This window comes from Trachinotus anak, unplaced genomic scaffold, assembly GCF_046630095.1.
Source record: "Trachinotus anak isolate AG129_WGS33_773 ecotype Australia unplaced genomic scaffold, CSIRO_AGI_Tana_v1 ptg000003l, whole genome shotgun sequence".
NCBI classification, from domain to species: Eukaryota; Metazoa; Chordata; class Actinopteri; order Carangiformes; family Carangidae; genus Trachinotus; species Trachinotus anak.
The window spans coordinates 19654494-19668915 of record NW_027273854.1 but is presented as its reverse complement, the minus strand read 5'-3'; the positions used below and the strand labels follow the sequence as shown (position 1 = coordinate 19668915).

General features: G+C 48.9%; 6 non-coding genes and 3 pseudogenes across 6 annotated transcripts; all 9 read left to right on the top strand.

The window, feature by feature from the left end:
- The first annotated feature begins 2093 nt into the window (after positions 1-2093).
- Positions 2094-2268, top strand: LOC139619686 (U2 spliceosomal RNA; annotated as a pseudogene).
- A 391-nt stretch (positions 2269-2659) lies between these two features.
- Positions 2660-2774, top strand: LOC139618835 (U5 spliceosomal RNA). The gene has a single exon (XR_011689843.1). It is a non-coding gene; the product is annotated as a U5 spliceosomal RNA (small nuclear RNA).
- Positions 2775-8523: 5749 nt separating this feature from the next.
- On the top strand, positions 8524-8697 carry LOC139619711 (U2 spliceosomal RNA; annotated as a pseudogene).
- Positions 8698-9092: 395 nt separating this feature from the next.
- On the top strand, positions 9093-9207 carry LOC139618834 (U5 spliceosomal RNA). Its single transcript, XR_011689842.1, has one exon. It is a non-coding gene; the product is annotated as a U5 spliceosomal RNA (small nuclear RNA).
- Positions 9208-9371: 164 nt separating this feature from the next.
- Positions 9372-9563, top strand: LOC139619425 (U2 spliceosomal RNA). The gene has a single exon (XR_011690421.1). It is a non-coding gene; the product is annotated as a U2 spliceosomal RNA (small nuclear RNA).
- Positions 9564-9958: 395 nt separating this feature from the next.
- LOC139618833 (U5 spliceosomal RNA) lies at positions 9959-10073 on the top strand. The gene has a single exon (XR_011689841.1). It is a non-coding gene; the product is annotated as a U5 spliceosomal RNA (small nuclear RNA).
- Positions 10074-10237: 164 nt separating this feature from the next.
- LOC139619431 (U2 spliceosomal RNA) lies at positions 10238-10429 on the top strand. Its single transcript, XR_011690427.1, has one exon. It is a non-coding gene; the product is annotated as a U2 spliceosomal RNA (small nuclear RNA).
- A 383-nt stretch (positions 10430-10812) lies between these two features.
- On the top strand, positions 10813-10927 carry LOC139618832 (U5 spliceosomal RNA). Its single transcript, XR_011689840.1, has one exon. It is a non-coding gene; the product is annotated as a U5 spliceosomal RNA (small nuclear RNA).
- A 164-nt stretch (positions 10928-11091) lies between these two features.
- Positions 11092-11219, top strand: LOC139618736 (U2 spliceosomal RNA; annotated as a pseudogene).
- The last annotated feature ends 3203 nt before the right edge of the window (positions 11220-14422 follow it).

Sequence of the window (14422 nt, the reverse complement as noted above, 5' to 3'; positions counted from 1 at the left end):
AACATCCGGCTAGTAGTCCTAAATTTAGATTTTGAGAAAGCCTTCGATCGGGTCTCGCACCAGTACCTTTTCAAGGTACTGCAAAAAATGGGGTTCCCAGAAAGGTTTCTAGCTTGGGTGGGATTGCTGTATCGGGACATTACCAGCAAATTTGTGATTAACGGGCATTTGACAAAAGCAGTCGATATTAACTGCGGTGTCCGTCAGGGTTGTCCGTTATCTGCCCTCCTATACATAACATGTATAGAACCGCTGGCACAGATCTTGAGAAGGGATCAACGAATCAATGGGTTGGGAGTACCGGGGAGCGGGGGACTGGACACCAAGTGTATTTTATACATGGACGACGTGAACATTTTATGCACCGACCTTTTATCCGTCAACAGGACGCTGGACTTGACTGACTGGTTTGGACAGGCTTCTGGGTCAAAGTTGAACAAAAACAAGACCCAAGCCCAATTTTATGGACCGTGGACAGCGACTGAGATGACAGGACTCCCTTTGACTGTGACCCAGACTGACCAAAAAATACTGGGGATCAAATTTGACAGGGAGGGAGAAGGAACAACAAATTGGCCAGACGTGGTAGGGAAAGTAAAACAAAGACTAGGATATTGGGGACTTAGAGGACTGACTATTGAAGGAAAGGTTTTAATCATCAAAGCGGTGATTTTACCTTTGCTTTTACTCATCAGTTCTGTTTTTATCCCACCTAGGAGAGTGCTTTTAGATCTGGAGCGAGCCATCTTTTATTTCCTGTGGGGCTCCAAGTGGGAGAGACTGAGGAGGGAGGTCATGAAAAGGCCAAAAGAGAAAGGAGGAAAAGGAGTGCCTGACCTGTACTTGTTTTTAGGAAGCCGATACACCGCACTACACCTCAAACAAGCCACAGACCCATCCGGAAACCCCAAAACTACAGCCATGACACGTTTCTGGATGGGATCGTACCTCAGACGATTGAAGATTTTACCTACAGATCTTAAAGTACCCGTGTCTTTTAGCCTGCCACCAGCCTATGCTTTTATCCCGACGTTTTTAAAGCATTTTAAACTGGAGCAGGAGGAGCTGCATATTTTAACCAACCACCGTTCTCTGATCTCTGTTGTGCAGGAGCAGGAGCCAGTGAGTCCAGTGCGCGGGCTCGCATTTGGCGAGCCCTCAACAGTTTGGCGCAACGTGAACCATTCTGCTCTTCCAAACAGACTCCGGGACCTGTCATGGATGGTGGCTCATGAGATTCTCCCAGTCAGGTCCGTCATGCACTCCCGGGGCATGTCAACACGCTCAACCTGCCCCCGACCCGGTTGTGGCGCGCCAGAGTCGGTGAGGCATTTGCTCTGGGAGTGCAGCGCTGCCGTAGACCAGTGGGCAATGGCCGGCTCCTTGCAATTCCCGTACTTGCCAGCAAGGGAGGTCCTTACAGCACAACTGGTGCTCTATGGGGTGAGCCAAAAAACACTGAAGAAAGATGACTTTGCCCAGATGTGGCTCACCCTAGCCGCCATCAAAGACGCCATATGGACCTCCAGAAACTTGCTGGTAAGGAAGCACATGCAGATCCCCCCCGTGGCTGTGATCCGGATGGCTGTAGGCGGCAGGCCTAGGACACAGCCACAAAGAAGCATCGCCTCTGTGCCCATTCGGACGAAGGAGCCGGAGCCACACATGAAAAGGTCAAAGCAGCGGCGGCCTGGCTCTCCGGGTGAGGCAGGTGGGAAGGAGCAACAGGGTGAGGATCTCCTCTGAGCACCACGACAGGATCCCGAGAGACCAAATGTTTGGGGGAGCGGAATGAGTGACCCTGGGTAGGGACTCACTCTGCTCCTGCACAAAATTAGAAAGAAGAGAAGTTTTAAACCAATGCACTCCCTTTTAAAGATTTGGGACACTCCATGGTTTTCATTTGTGAGATGGATTTTATGTTTGACAACATGTAAAACCCCTTGAAATATTTGTTTTTAATGTTTTAAAAAAAAAAAACAAACAAACAAACAATGGTTTTACAACTATTTATCATAGTGTTGTGATTATAATGTACCCTTTGTATCTCAAGATGTAAACCTTCTTTGAAAAAACTTGAAATGAGTGTCAATAAATCTTTTCGAAAGAAAAAATCTGTTCTTATCAGTTTAATATCTGATATGTCCTCTACCCGAGGACAAACATATTAAACGGATTTTTAGAACTGGGAGCTGAAAAAGGGGCTTGCCCCGTTCACTCCACGCATCGACCTGGCATTGCAGTGCCGCCGGGAACGGTGCACCCTTCTCTGGCCGTGTGGAAAAGCAAGCAAGCAAGCAAGCAAACAATGACGCAAACGTACAGTTTCAAATGCCCCTCTGGCAGTGGCTGGAGGAAGGTGAGTCAACCTGCCCCACAGCTGATATCCCTCACGCGCCCTGGAAGGGCTGCTAGCCTCCAATCAACCCCGCATTTTCCCTGTATTTTGGTCCCCGGGGGCCTGCAAGCGCCTGATAACTTGAGAAATTTGTGGGGATTGCATGTTGAGGCCCAGACACTTTTCTCCACAGTCCGATTGGCTAGAGCCCGTGACAACATGGGGAGGGGGCGGGGATTTGGCAAGCTAAGAGAAGGCTACCGTGAGGGCGGTGACTGGGACCAATGGGGTCCTCGGCCGCTCTTGAGGAGAGGCCTGTACTGACTCTGGTTTCTCTTCATCACGCACAAGTCTTTCGCCTTTTACTAAAGACTTCCGTGGAGAGGAACACCAATGAGTTTAAGCTATTTTTGGCAGGCTCTGCCGTATGGCTGAGCCCTTTGAGTTTGTGAAAAGTCAAACAGCTGTCGAGGTCAGGAATGGGGAGGTGGGCGGAGGTGGTGAAAAGCAGCCATTGCTCCGCTCATGTCAAAAGCAGCCAACCGCGACCAGCGAGATTTGTGCCAAGAGCCTGGCTGGAACGCCAGACACTTTGGGCCCATCGCTTCTCGGCCTTTTGGCTAAGACTGCGGTCGCCTCCTTTTGATGGTTAAATTCTTGCCTGTTGTGGCTCTGAGTTAAACCAGCTCTTGGGAGGAAATTGTCTACATTCCTTGTTTAAAGTTGTGCAACTTTTCTGTAGTTGCATATCTTAAACAAATAGGAATTCATTGGCCCAGAGAATCTCTTACCTGCGCTCTGCCGGATTCAACACCTTGTCCAGGCCAAAACTTGAAAAGGTAAGTACGTTTTTAGATTTTTTTCCTTTTTATATTTTTAATTGTATTTACTTATTTATTGTTCATTGTTTTTTTGTCCATTGTAAGTTTTTTACTGATTTTAGATCCTTTTAGCTTGTGGTGCCTCCACCATGTCGGCCACCCATGCCAACATGCGGAGGCACCACAGCGTCCGTTTTAAGTTTAAAGAAAAGGATGGAAAGCTCCTGGAGATGTCAAGGCTAGATTTCTCCAGGAAGCTAATCCAACAGGCTTTGAAATTCACAGCAAACGATTTGAATTGTATTTTGACCCTACCATTAAATAAAGGTTTTGATGTAAGCTTCCAGTCTGCGGCTATCTTGAGAGAATTTTGGACAAGATTTGAGTCTGTGAAACCCCAGTTTTCTGCATTTGTTGTTGAAAAACTGACTGATAATGCATTGAAAACAGTCATTGTCAGAATGTTTAATGAGACAGTGAATGCAGAAGACATTTGTATATGGCTGGGGAGATACTGCACTGTTAAAGGCCAGGCTACCAAAGTGAGAGATGAGGACGGCATCTGGAATTGCGCTTGGAGGGTCCCCATTCAACAATGGCAGGACCCCCAGGGCTTCCAAGGCCTGAAACATCTGCCGTCAATGATAGTTCTGGGTGAAAACAGGGGCTACATCCACTACCAAGGTCAGCCCAAGCTCTGCCGCAAGTGCGGTGAGCATGGGCACCTGGTAGAAGCGTGCACAAAAACCTTTTGCGGAAAGTGTAGAGAAATTGGGCACACTTTTGAGGAGTGCACCAATGGCAGGAAGTGCAACCTTTGTGGAGAAACAAATCATCTCTTCAGAGCTTGCCCCAAATCGTTTGCCAACAAACTAAAGGCAGCAAAAGCCAATGAACAAAATGGAGGACAAAAAGAAAAAGAGCAGGTTGAAGAGGCTGGGCAGGAAAATTCAAATCTCCCGCCAGATACTGTGATTGGAGAGGAGGGATCATGTGAGGCGGGAGAGGGGGAGGGGCCTGCAACAGCCCCATCAATGGAGAGTGGAGAGGAGGATGGGGAGATGCAGGAAGTGGGCGGAGCTAGTTCAGAAATGGAAGATTTTCAACCACCTGAAAATAGTGAGGATGCCCCCCTCCCCGATGCCCAGCAAACAAAGAGACTTGCATCGGAATTGTCCTCTGAGTCTCCTGTAGCCTCAGAGAAGAGGGGAAGAGTTGGGACTCTCTCAGACAGTTCATCTGTGGAGGAGCCCAGAGTCTTCCCCTCCAATTCACCAAATGAAGTCTCTTTCCTGACAGTAGCTCTACAATCAACCCCTAAGGACTCCAAGCTAAATGCAGCCTTGCGTCAAAGGCCAACCCCCAGAGTCCGACGGGGGAATGGAGCTCAACTCCCTCCTTCATCACCTGTTGAAGTGAAGGAGGAGCCCCGTTCACAAGAAATAGTCTAACTGCCTTTTTTTTTAAAAAAAAAAGATATTTTAGCATCTTAAACCTCTATTTAGTGTTTTTAAAATTTCATACCTGTTGTTTTTAATCATACTCATGACACTCACCTTCTCAACCATCAATGTGAGAAGTGTGAAGTCGAGAGTTAGAGCCCAGAGTGTTTTATCCTTTCTTAATTCTACAAAGTCAGATGTGTTTTTAATGCAGGAATGTGGCATACCGTTTTTAAAACACTACCGACAGTGGGAGGAGATGTGGCCACAGACATCGATATGGAGCGGATCAAACCAAAATAAGAACGATGGAGTGGCCATTTTAATAAAAAACCCTCAGGTTCTGGTGAAGGGTAGCACTGTGGTGAGAGACGGTAGGGCACTTTTAGCACACTTGACCTTTATGGGACAGGATTTTAACCTTCTCAATATTTATGGCTTTAACGACAAAAATGACAGGTATGACCTTTTAGAAGACCTGCAGTCCCACATGCTAGGGAGAGTGCCATTAGTTTTAGGAGGTGATTTTAACTGTATTTTAAGTCGAAAAGATAGAAAAAGAACAGGGGAAGATTTTAAAATTGACAAAACATCGGTTTTATTACAGGGCATATGCAGGGATTTTAAACTACAAGACTGTTTTAAAACCATGCATCCCAGAGAGGAGGGCTTCACCTGGTTCAGTGGTGATGGCACCAGAGCCTCTCGCATAGATTTTATTTTCACACGGGACTGCCCGCCGACCGATGCTAGATTGACCCCTGTTTTCTTTTCTGACCACCTGATGCTCTCCTGCACCCTTTCACTCTCTTCAGGTGTGACTTTTGGAAGTGGTCTGTGGAAACTCAACTGCTCCCTGCTTGAAGATCAACATCTAGTTCAGCAGTACAGGGAGCAGTACCGAGAGTGGCAGACCCTTCAAGACATGTACGATACACGAGCACACTGGTGGGAGATGGTGAAGGGAAAGACCCAGACTTTTTTCAGACAGGCAGGCAAAAAAAGAAAGGGCAAGGAGAACAGACGCATGATGGGACTGCAGAAGCGACTACAGCGCTATTTTAACCTCAACCAAAATGGAATGGATTTTAATGAAGAAATTACAGAAATCAAATCAGAGATGTCGGTTTTAGCTGAAATTAAAAGCAAGGGTGTCATTTTAAGGAGCAGGGAACGGGAAATAGAGGAGGGTGAGAAGTGCACCAGGTATTTTTTTAAGAAAATTGTTAGTAAAGGGGGGACCATTTTAAAACTAAAAAAGGAAAACGGGTGCATAACAGAGAATATCGAAGAAATTAAACAGATTGTGGAAAATTTTTACGTAGAATTGTATAAAGAAAAGCCCATTAGAATAGACACCATGAATGAAGTTTTAAAATCCATCGATAAAAAAGTAAAAGACAGTGTGCTTTTAACCCAAGATTTTACCATTCTAGAGTTAAATAAATGTTTGTCAAGTTTTAAAAAAGGGAAGTCCCCAGGACAGGATGGACTTCCCGTGGAATTTTATTTGACCTTTTGGGACATTTTAGCACCTGATTTGATCGATGTTTTTAAAGACTTTGAGCACCTAGACCGACTTCCTGACAGTTTTAGAGTAGGGATAGTGACTCTACTGCACAAAAACAAAGACAAGACCGACCTGATGAACTGGAGACCTATCGCACTTTTAAACCTTGATTGTAAACTTTTTAGCAAACTTTTAGCCTCACGTATGTCCTTGTTTTTAAAGGGGGTGATTCACCCGGATCAAGGCTGTGCCATCCCAGGGAGGAAGATCACCGACAGCCTGGTACTGATCCGAGACACCATCTGTTACGCGAGAGACAGAAACATCCGGCTAGTAGTCCTAAATTTAGATTTTGAGAAAGCCTTCGATCGGGTCTCGCACCAGTACCTTTTCAAGGTACTGCAAAAAATGGGGTTCCCAGAAAGGTTTCTAGCTTGGGTGGGATTGCTGTATCGGGACATTACCAGCAAATTTGTGATTAACGGGCATTTGACAAAAGCAGTCGATATTAACTGCGGTGTCCGTCAGGGTTGTCCGTTATCTGCCCTCCTATACATAACATGTATAGAACCGCTGGCACAGATCTTGAGAAGGGATCAACGAATCAATGGGTTGGGAGTACCGGGGAGCGGGGGACTGGACACCAAGTGTATTTTATACATGGACGACGTGAACATTTTATGCACCGACCTTTTATCCGTCAACAGGACGCTGGACTTGACTGACTGGTTTGGACAGGCTTCTGGGTCAAAGTTGAACAAAAACAAGACCCAAGCCCAATTTTATGGACCGTGGACAGCGACTGAGATGACAGGACTCCCTTTGACTGTGACCCAGACTGACCAAAAAATACTGGGGATCAAATTTGACAGGGAGGGAGAAGGAACAACAAATTGGCCAGACGTGGTAGGGAAAGTAAAACAAAGACTAGGATATTGGGGACTTAGAGGACTGACTATTGAAGGAAAGGTTTTAATCATCAAAGCGGTGATTTTACCTTTGCTTTTACTCATCAGTTCTGTTTTTATCCCACCTAGGAGAGTGCTTTTAGATCTGGAGCGAGCCATCTTTTATTTCCTGTGGGGCTCCAAGTGGGAGAGACTGAGGAGGGAGGTCATGAAAAGGCCAAAAGAGAAAGGAGGAAAAGGAGTGCCTGACCTGTACTTGTTTTTAGGAAGCCGATACACCGCACTACACCTCAAACAAGCCACAGACCCATCCGGAAACCCCAAAACTACAGCCATGACACGTTTCTGGATGGGATCGTACCTCAGACGATTGAAGATTTTACCTACAGATCTTAAAGTACCCGTGTCTTTTAGCCTGCCACCAGCCTATGCTTTTATCCCGACGTTTTTAAAGCATTTTAAACTGGAGCAGGAGGAGCTGCATATTTTAACCAACCACCGTTCTCTGATCTCTGTTGTGCAGGAGCAGGAGCCAGTGAGTCCAGTGCGCGGGCTCGCATTTGGCGAGCCCTCAACAGTTTGGCGCAACGTGAACCATTCCGCTCTTCCAAACAGACTCCGGGACCTGTCATGGATGGTGGCTCATGAGATTCTCCCAGTCAGGTCCGTCATGCACTCCCGGGGCATGTCAACACGCTCAACCTGCCCCCGACCCGGTTGTGGCGCGCCAGAGTCGGTGAGGCATTTGCTCTGGGAGTGCAGCGCTGCCGTAGACCAGTGGGCAATGGCCGGCTCCTTGCAATTCCCGTACTTGCCAGCAAGGGAGGTCCTTACAGCACAACTGGTGCTCTATGGGGTGAGCCAAAAAACACTGAAGAAAGATGACTTTGCCCAGATGTGGCTCACCCTAGCCGCCATCAAAGACGCCATATGGACCTCCAGAAACTTGCTGGTAAGGAAGCACATGCAGATCCCCCCCGTGGCTGTGATCCGGATGGCTGTAGGCGGCAGGCCTAGGACACAGCCACAAAGAAGCATCGCCTCTGTGCCCATTCGGACGAAGGAGCCGGAGCCACACATGAAAAGGTCAAAGCAGCGGCGGCCTGGCTCTCCGGGTGAGGCAGGTGGGAAGGAGCAACAGGGTGAGGATCTCCTCTGAGCACCACGACAGGATCCCGAGAGACCAAATGTTTGGGGGAGCGGAATGAGTGACCCTGGGTAGGGACTCACTCTGCTCCTGCACAAAATTAGAAAGAAGAGAAGTTTTAAACCAATGCACTCCCTTTTAAAGATTTGGGACACTCCATGGTTTTCATTTGTGAGATGGATTTTATGTTTGACAACATGTAAAACCCCTTGAAATATTTGTTTTTAATGTTTTAAAAAAAAAAAAAACAAACAAACAATGGTTTTACAACTATTTATCATATTGTTGTGATTATAATGTACCCTTTGTATCTCAAGATGTAAACCTTCTTTGAAAAAACTTGAAATGAGTGTCAATAAATCTTTTCGAAAGAAAAATCTGTTCTTATCAGTTTAATATCTGATATGTCCTCTACCCGAGGACAAACATATTAAACGGATTTTTAGAACTGGGAGCTGAAAAAGGGGCTTGCTCCGTTCACTCCACGCATCGACCTGGCATTGCAGTGCCGCCGGGAACGGTGCACCCTTCTCTGGCCGTGTGGAAAAGCAAGCAAGCAAACAAGCAAGCAAACAATGACGCAAACGTACAGTTTCAAATGCTCCTCTGGCAGTGGCTGGAGGAAGGTGAGTCAACCTGCCCCACAGCTGATATCCCTCACGCGCCCTGGAAGGGCTGCTAGCCTCCAATCAACCCCGCATTTTCCCTGTATTTTGGTCCCCGGGGGCCTGCAAGCGCCTGATAACTTGAGAAATTTGTGGGGATTGCATGTTGAGGCCCAGACACTTTTCTCCACAGCCCGATTGGCTAGAGCCCGTGACAACATGGGGAGGGGGCGGGGATTTGGCAAGCTAAGAGAAGGCTACCGTGAGGGCGGTGACTGGGACCAATGGGGTCCTCGGCCGCTCTTGAGGAGAGGCCTGTACTGACTCTGGTTTCTCTTCATCACGCACAAGTCTTTCGCCTTTTACTAAAGACTTCCGTGGAGAGGAACACCAATGAGTTTAAGCTATTTTTGGCAGGCTCTGCCGTATGGCTGAGCCCTTTGAGTTTGTGAAAAGTCAAACAGCTGTCGAGGTCAGGAATGGGGAGGTGGGCGGAGGTGGTGAAAAGCAGCCATTGCTCCGCTCATGTCAAAAGCAGCCAACCGCGACCAGCGAGATTTGTGCCAAGAGCCTGGCTGGAACGCCAGACACTTTGGGCCCATCGCTTCTCGGCCTTTTGGCTAAGATCAAGTGTAGTATCTGTTCTTATCAGTTTAATATCTGATATGTCCTCTACCCGAGGACAAACATATTAAACGGATTTTTAGAACTGGGAGCTGAAAAAGGGGCTTGCTCCGTTCACTCCACGCATCGACCTGGCATTGCAGTGCCGCCGGGAACGGTGCACCCTTCTCTGGCCGTGTGGAAAAGCAAGCAAGCAAACAAGCAAGCAAACAATGACGCAAACGTACAGTTTCAAATGCCCCTCTGGCAGTGGCTGGAGGAAGGTGAGTCAACCTGCCCCACAGCTGATATCCCTCACGCGCCCTGGAAGGGCTGCTAGCCTCCAATCAACCCCGCATTTTCCCTGTATTTTGGTCCCCGGGGGCCTGCAAGCGCCTGATAACTTGAGAAATTTGTGGGGATTGCATGTTGAGGCCCAGACACTTTTCTCCACAGCCCGATTGGCTAGAGCCCGTGACAACATGGGGAGGGGGCGGGGATTTGGCAAGCTAAGAGAAGGCTACCGTGAGGGCGGTGACTGGGACCAATGGGGTCCTCGGCCGCTCTTGATGAGAGGCCTGTACTGACTCTGGTTTCTCTTCATCACGCACAAGTCTTTCGCCTTTTACTAAAGACTTCCGTGGAGAGGAACACCAATGAGTTTAAGCTATTTTTGGCAGGCTCTGCCGTATGGCTGAGCCCTTTGAGTTTGTGAAAAGTCAAACAGCTGTCGAGGTCAGGAATGGGGAGGTGGGCGGAGGTGGTGAAAAGCAGCCATTGCTTCGCTCATGTCAAAAGCAGCCAACCGCGACCAGCGAGATTTGTGCCAAGAGCCTGGCTGGAACGCCAGACACTTTGGGCCCATCGCTTCTCGGCCTTTTGGCTAAGATCAAGTGTAGTATCTGTTCTTATCAGTTTAATATCTGATATGTCCTCTACCCGAGGACAAACATATTAAACGGATTTTTAGAACTGGGAGCTGAAAAAGGGGCTTGCCCCGTTCACTCCACGCATCGACCTGGCATTGCAGTGCCGCCGGGAACGGTGCACCCTTCTCTGGCCGTGTGGAAAAGCAAGCAAGCAAACAATGACGCAAACGTACAGTTTCAAATGCCCCTCTGGCAGTGGCTGGAGGAAGGTGAGTCAACCTGCCCCACAGCTGATATCCCTCACGCGCCCTGGAAGGGCTGCTAGCCTCCAATCAACCCCGCATTTTCCCTGTATTTTGGTCCCCGGGGGCCTGCAAGCGCCTGATAACTTGAGAAATTTGTGGGGATTGCATGTTGAGGCCCAGACACTTTTCTCCACAGCCCGATTGGCTAGAGCCCGTGACAACATGGGGAGGGGGCGGGGATTTGGCAAGCTAAGAGAAGGCTACCGTGAGGGCGGTGACTGGGACCAATGGGGTCCTCGGCCGCTCTTGAGGAGAGGCCTGTACTGACTCTGGTTTCTCTTCATCACGCACAAGTCTTTCGCCTTTTACTAAAGACTTCCGTGGAGAGGAACACCAATGAGTTTAAGCTATTTTTGGCAGGCTCTGCCGTATGGCTGAGCCCTTTGAGTTTGTGAAAAGTCAAACAGCTGTCGAGGTCAGGAATGGGGAGGTGGGCGGAGGTGGTGAAAAGCAGCCATTGCTCCGCTCATGTCAAAAGCAGCCAACCGCGACCAGCGAGATTTGTGCCAAGAGCCTGGCTGGAACGCCAGACACTTTGGGCCCATCGCTTCTCGGCCTTTTGGCTAAGATCAAGTGTAGTATTCGTGGAGAGATTTTTCTTTTTTGATCTGGGCGACACTTCTATGGAAGCGATGGCCAGTATGGCCTCTCCTGTGCAGGTTATACCTAAGGTTGGGTTGAGGTTCACGCTTCGTTTCCAGGCAATCGTGACAGAAGAAGATGCTGTTTCAAGATCGTGGTTCTGCAAGAGGGTCATCATGGGCCAGCTTCTTTTGACGGTGGAGGATGTCTTGTGCATTCAATGGAACCAACAGGAAAAAGCTTTTGATGTCACCCTGAGGAATGAGGAGGTGTACAGAAAGGTGTCTGAAAATTGTTCGGCTGGAGCTGGGGTAAGGCCCCTTGCCTGCTACAAGATTTTGAGTTTGGACAGACCTAATTTCAGGCAGATCACAGTTCACATGTTTAACCCGTTTGTGACTGATCTTGCCTTGGCTGATTTCCTGGGCCGGTATGGAGAAGTGGTGTCAGCAGCAAGATATGTTAATGATCCAATGGGGTTTTGGACTGGCAGACGGCAGTTCCAGGTGTTGCTCAAGCCTGAGCCAGAAGGGCCTGGTGGTCTCAGACATCCACCCGCCTTTTTTAGTCTCGGTGGGGACCGTGGCTATTTGTTCTATTCGAGGCAACCGTCTTTCTGTCGGCAGTGTAGGCAGTCTGGGCACACGGAGGCAGGATGCACTGGGGTCTGCTGCCGTTTCTGTGGTCAGGGGGGACACGAGGCTAAAGACTGCACTGCACTGAAGGCCTGTCATGGATGTGGTGGACTTGATCACCTCTATCGGAGCTGTCCTGGCCGTAGGAGAACCTTTGCAGAAGTAGCTGGGGCCACTGGAGGGCAGGGTAAGGCTCAAGACTTTGGAGGGACTTTCGTGCCAATGGGCAATACGTCAATTGATCCACAGCAAGCGGATCAGCTTCCAGGCCCTTCTGGGAGTAGAGTGGACTCTGTATCCAAGGTGCAGGGACTTGCCAGTGTTGCTGGAGAAGTCAGTGTGGACCAGGTGCCCTCGGGGATTACGGACGCGGTCCCCACTGGTGCCGCTCCCACCGAGCCAAAGCAAGGAGCACGAAGAGGTTTGAAGGTGTTGGAGGAGGGTCTCTCGATTGAAAAGGGGGAGTGTGAGCAGGTGGTGAAGAGTAAAAGGTCAAAGAGGGAGAGGGAGGGAGAGGGGAGGGGGCAGGCCGCAGAGGTGGGGGTTGATGTGGGTAGGGCTGATGGAATACAACAGGGGGGGGAAACGGTTAGAGGAGGGGCCCGGGGGCGGGATGCAATAGATACAGGTCAGGGGTTGGAGCATGTCTCAGGGGTTTTGGGTGAGGAGCCACCAGCTGGGTTGGAGCTTGATTTTGAGCTTTCTCCCGGTTTGCTCCTATTGTCGTCTCCTTTGAGTGAGGACGCATACGAGGGACCAAAAAGGCCTTCATCCTCACCAAATGCTGTTCCCTTTTCCTGGGCGGACCAGATGGATAGTGAAGGAGATGATCTGTATTCACAGTAGGGGGGGGGACTGTTTTGTTTTCTTTTTGTTTTTGTTTGAGTGTAAGCATCTGTAATTTAAAATGTTCTCCTTTGATGTTCTTTCTCTGAATGTGAGGGGAATGAGGAACACTGTTAAAAGAAGGATCGTTTTCGAATTTGTTAGCTCTTTGCGTGTAGCTTTTTGTTTGTTGCAGGAAGTCCACTTACGGGATATGGGGGATGTTGGGTGTTTTAGAAGGGAATGGACCAGAGGGGACTCAGTCTGGAGCATAGGGGGTGTTCACTCTACAGGAGTTGGGATTTTGTTTGGTTTTAAGGAGATTAAAGTGGAGGGTGTTTTTGTTATTGTCCAGGGGAGAATAATGGGTGCGGACATCTCCTGGGGAACAAACACGCTGAGAATCATTGTGGTCTATGGACCACAATCCTCAGCAGAGCGGAAAGAAATGTTTGGGATGCTGGAGCCGCACCTTGTCACCAACAGGCAGGTCATCATAGGGGGTGATTTTAATGTAGAGTTAGGAAAGGGGGGTGATGCCAGCGACCTGTACATTTCTAATCTTTTGAATAGTTTTGGTTTGGTCGATGGGGCGAGGGTGGTCAGGCCACTCATGGATGGTCCCACTTGGCGTAATTCGCAGGGGATCTTTAAGCGTTTAGATTATGTATTTTTTGTTAAGACCTTGAAGTTGGTTGCAGGAAGGGTGCTCCCGGTTTGCTTTTCGGATCATGATGGTTTGCTGTTTACGGTGAGTTTGGATTTGCCAGTCTTCGGGCCTGGGTTTTGGCGCTTAAATATTAGTGTGCTGGAGGAGGACTTGTTTAGTCAACAGTTTCTTTGGTTTTTTAAGGGTCTTATGGGACTCAAACCGCTGTGCCAGGGGTTGTTAGAGTGGTGGGAGGTGGCTAAGGAGAGGATGAAGATATTTTGTTTAAGTTATTGTCAGAGAAAGGCTGGAATGGCAAAGAGGGAGGTGGTCCATCTCCAGCACCGCCTTGAACTCGAGTATGCTAGGGGTAACTGTAAAGGTGCTGTAGACCATCAAGTTTGCGCATCCTTGAAAGCAAGTCTGAGACATATTTTTGAGGGTAGGGCCCGCGCATACCTGGTGCGGTCACGTCTGCAGTTCATTGAACAGTCAGAGACATGTTCGGCTGCTTTTTTTGGCTCCATACGGGCTGATAGGGCGAAGCAGCTGGTGTCAGGAGTTAGGAATAAACAGGGCAGGGTTGTGGTGGACACCTGCGAGATGGTGTGTGTCGCTACAGATCATTTCCGTGATGTTTTCACGGAGCGAGCGGTAGACATAGGAGGGGGAGGGGTGTTCCTGGATTTGCTGAACCAGCAGGTGCCAGGGAACATAGTGCGGGCTTTGGAGGCCCCACTGACCCTCAAAGAGCTTGAAGGTGCTCTCTGTAGGATGAACAGGCGCAAGGTGCCAGGCATTGATGGGTTGCCGGTAGAGTTCTATGTTAAGTTTTGGGACATACTTGGGCCAGTATTGTTGGAGGTGTTGACTGAGGTGCTCTGTACGGGGAAAATGGGGAGGTCTATGGCGACTGGAGTTATCTCCCTTCTGTTTAAGAAAGGGGATCGCGCTGATATGGATAACTGGCGACCGCTGTCCATGCTGTGCGTAGACTATAAGCTCCTGGCTAAGGTTCTGGCAGACCGGTTAAGCGTGGCCCTGCCACATGTGGTCCATGTGGACCAGACATGTGCAGTGCCAGGGCGCTCAGTAAGATGGAACCTGCAACTCTTACGGGATGCTGTGGCTTGGGCTGAGGATAGGCATCTGCCGCTTATGCTGGTCGGTCTTGATCAAGCAA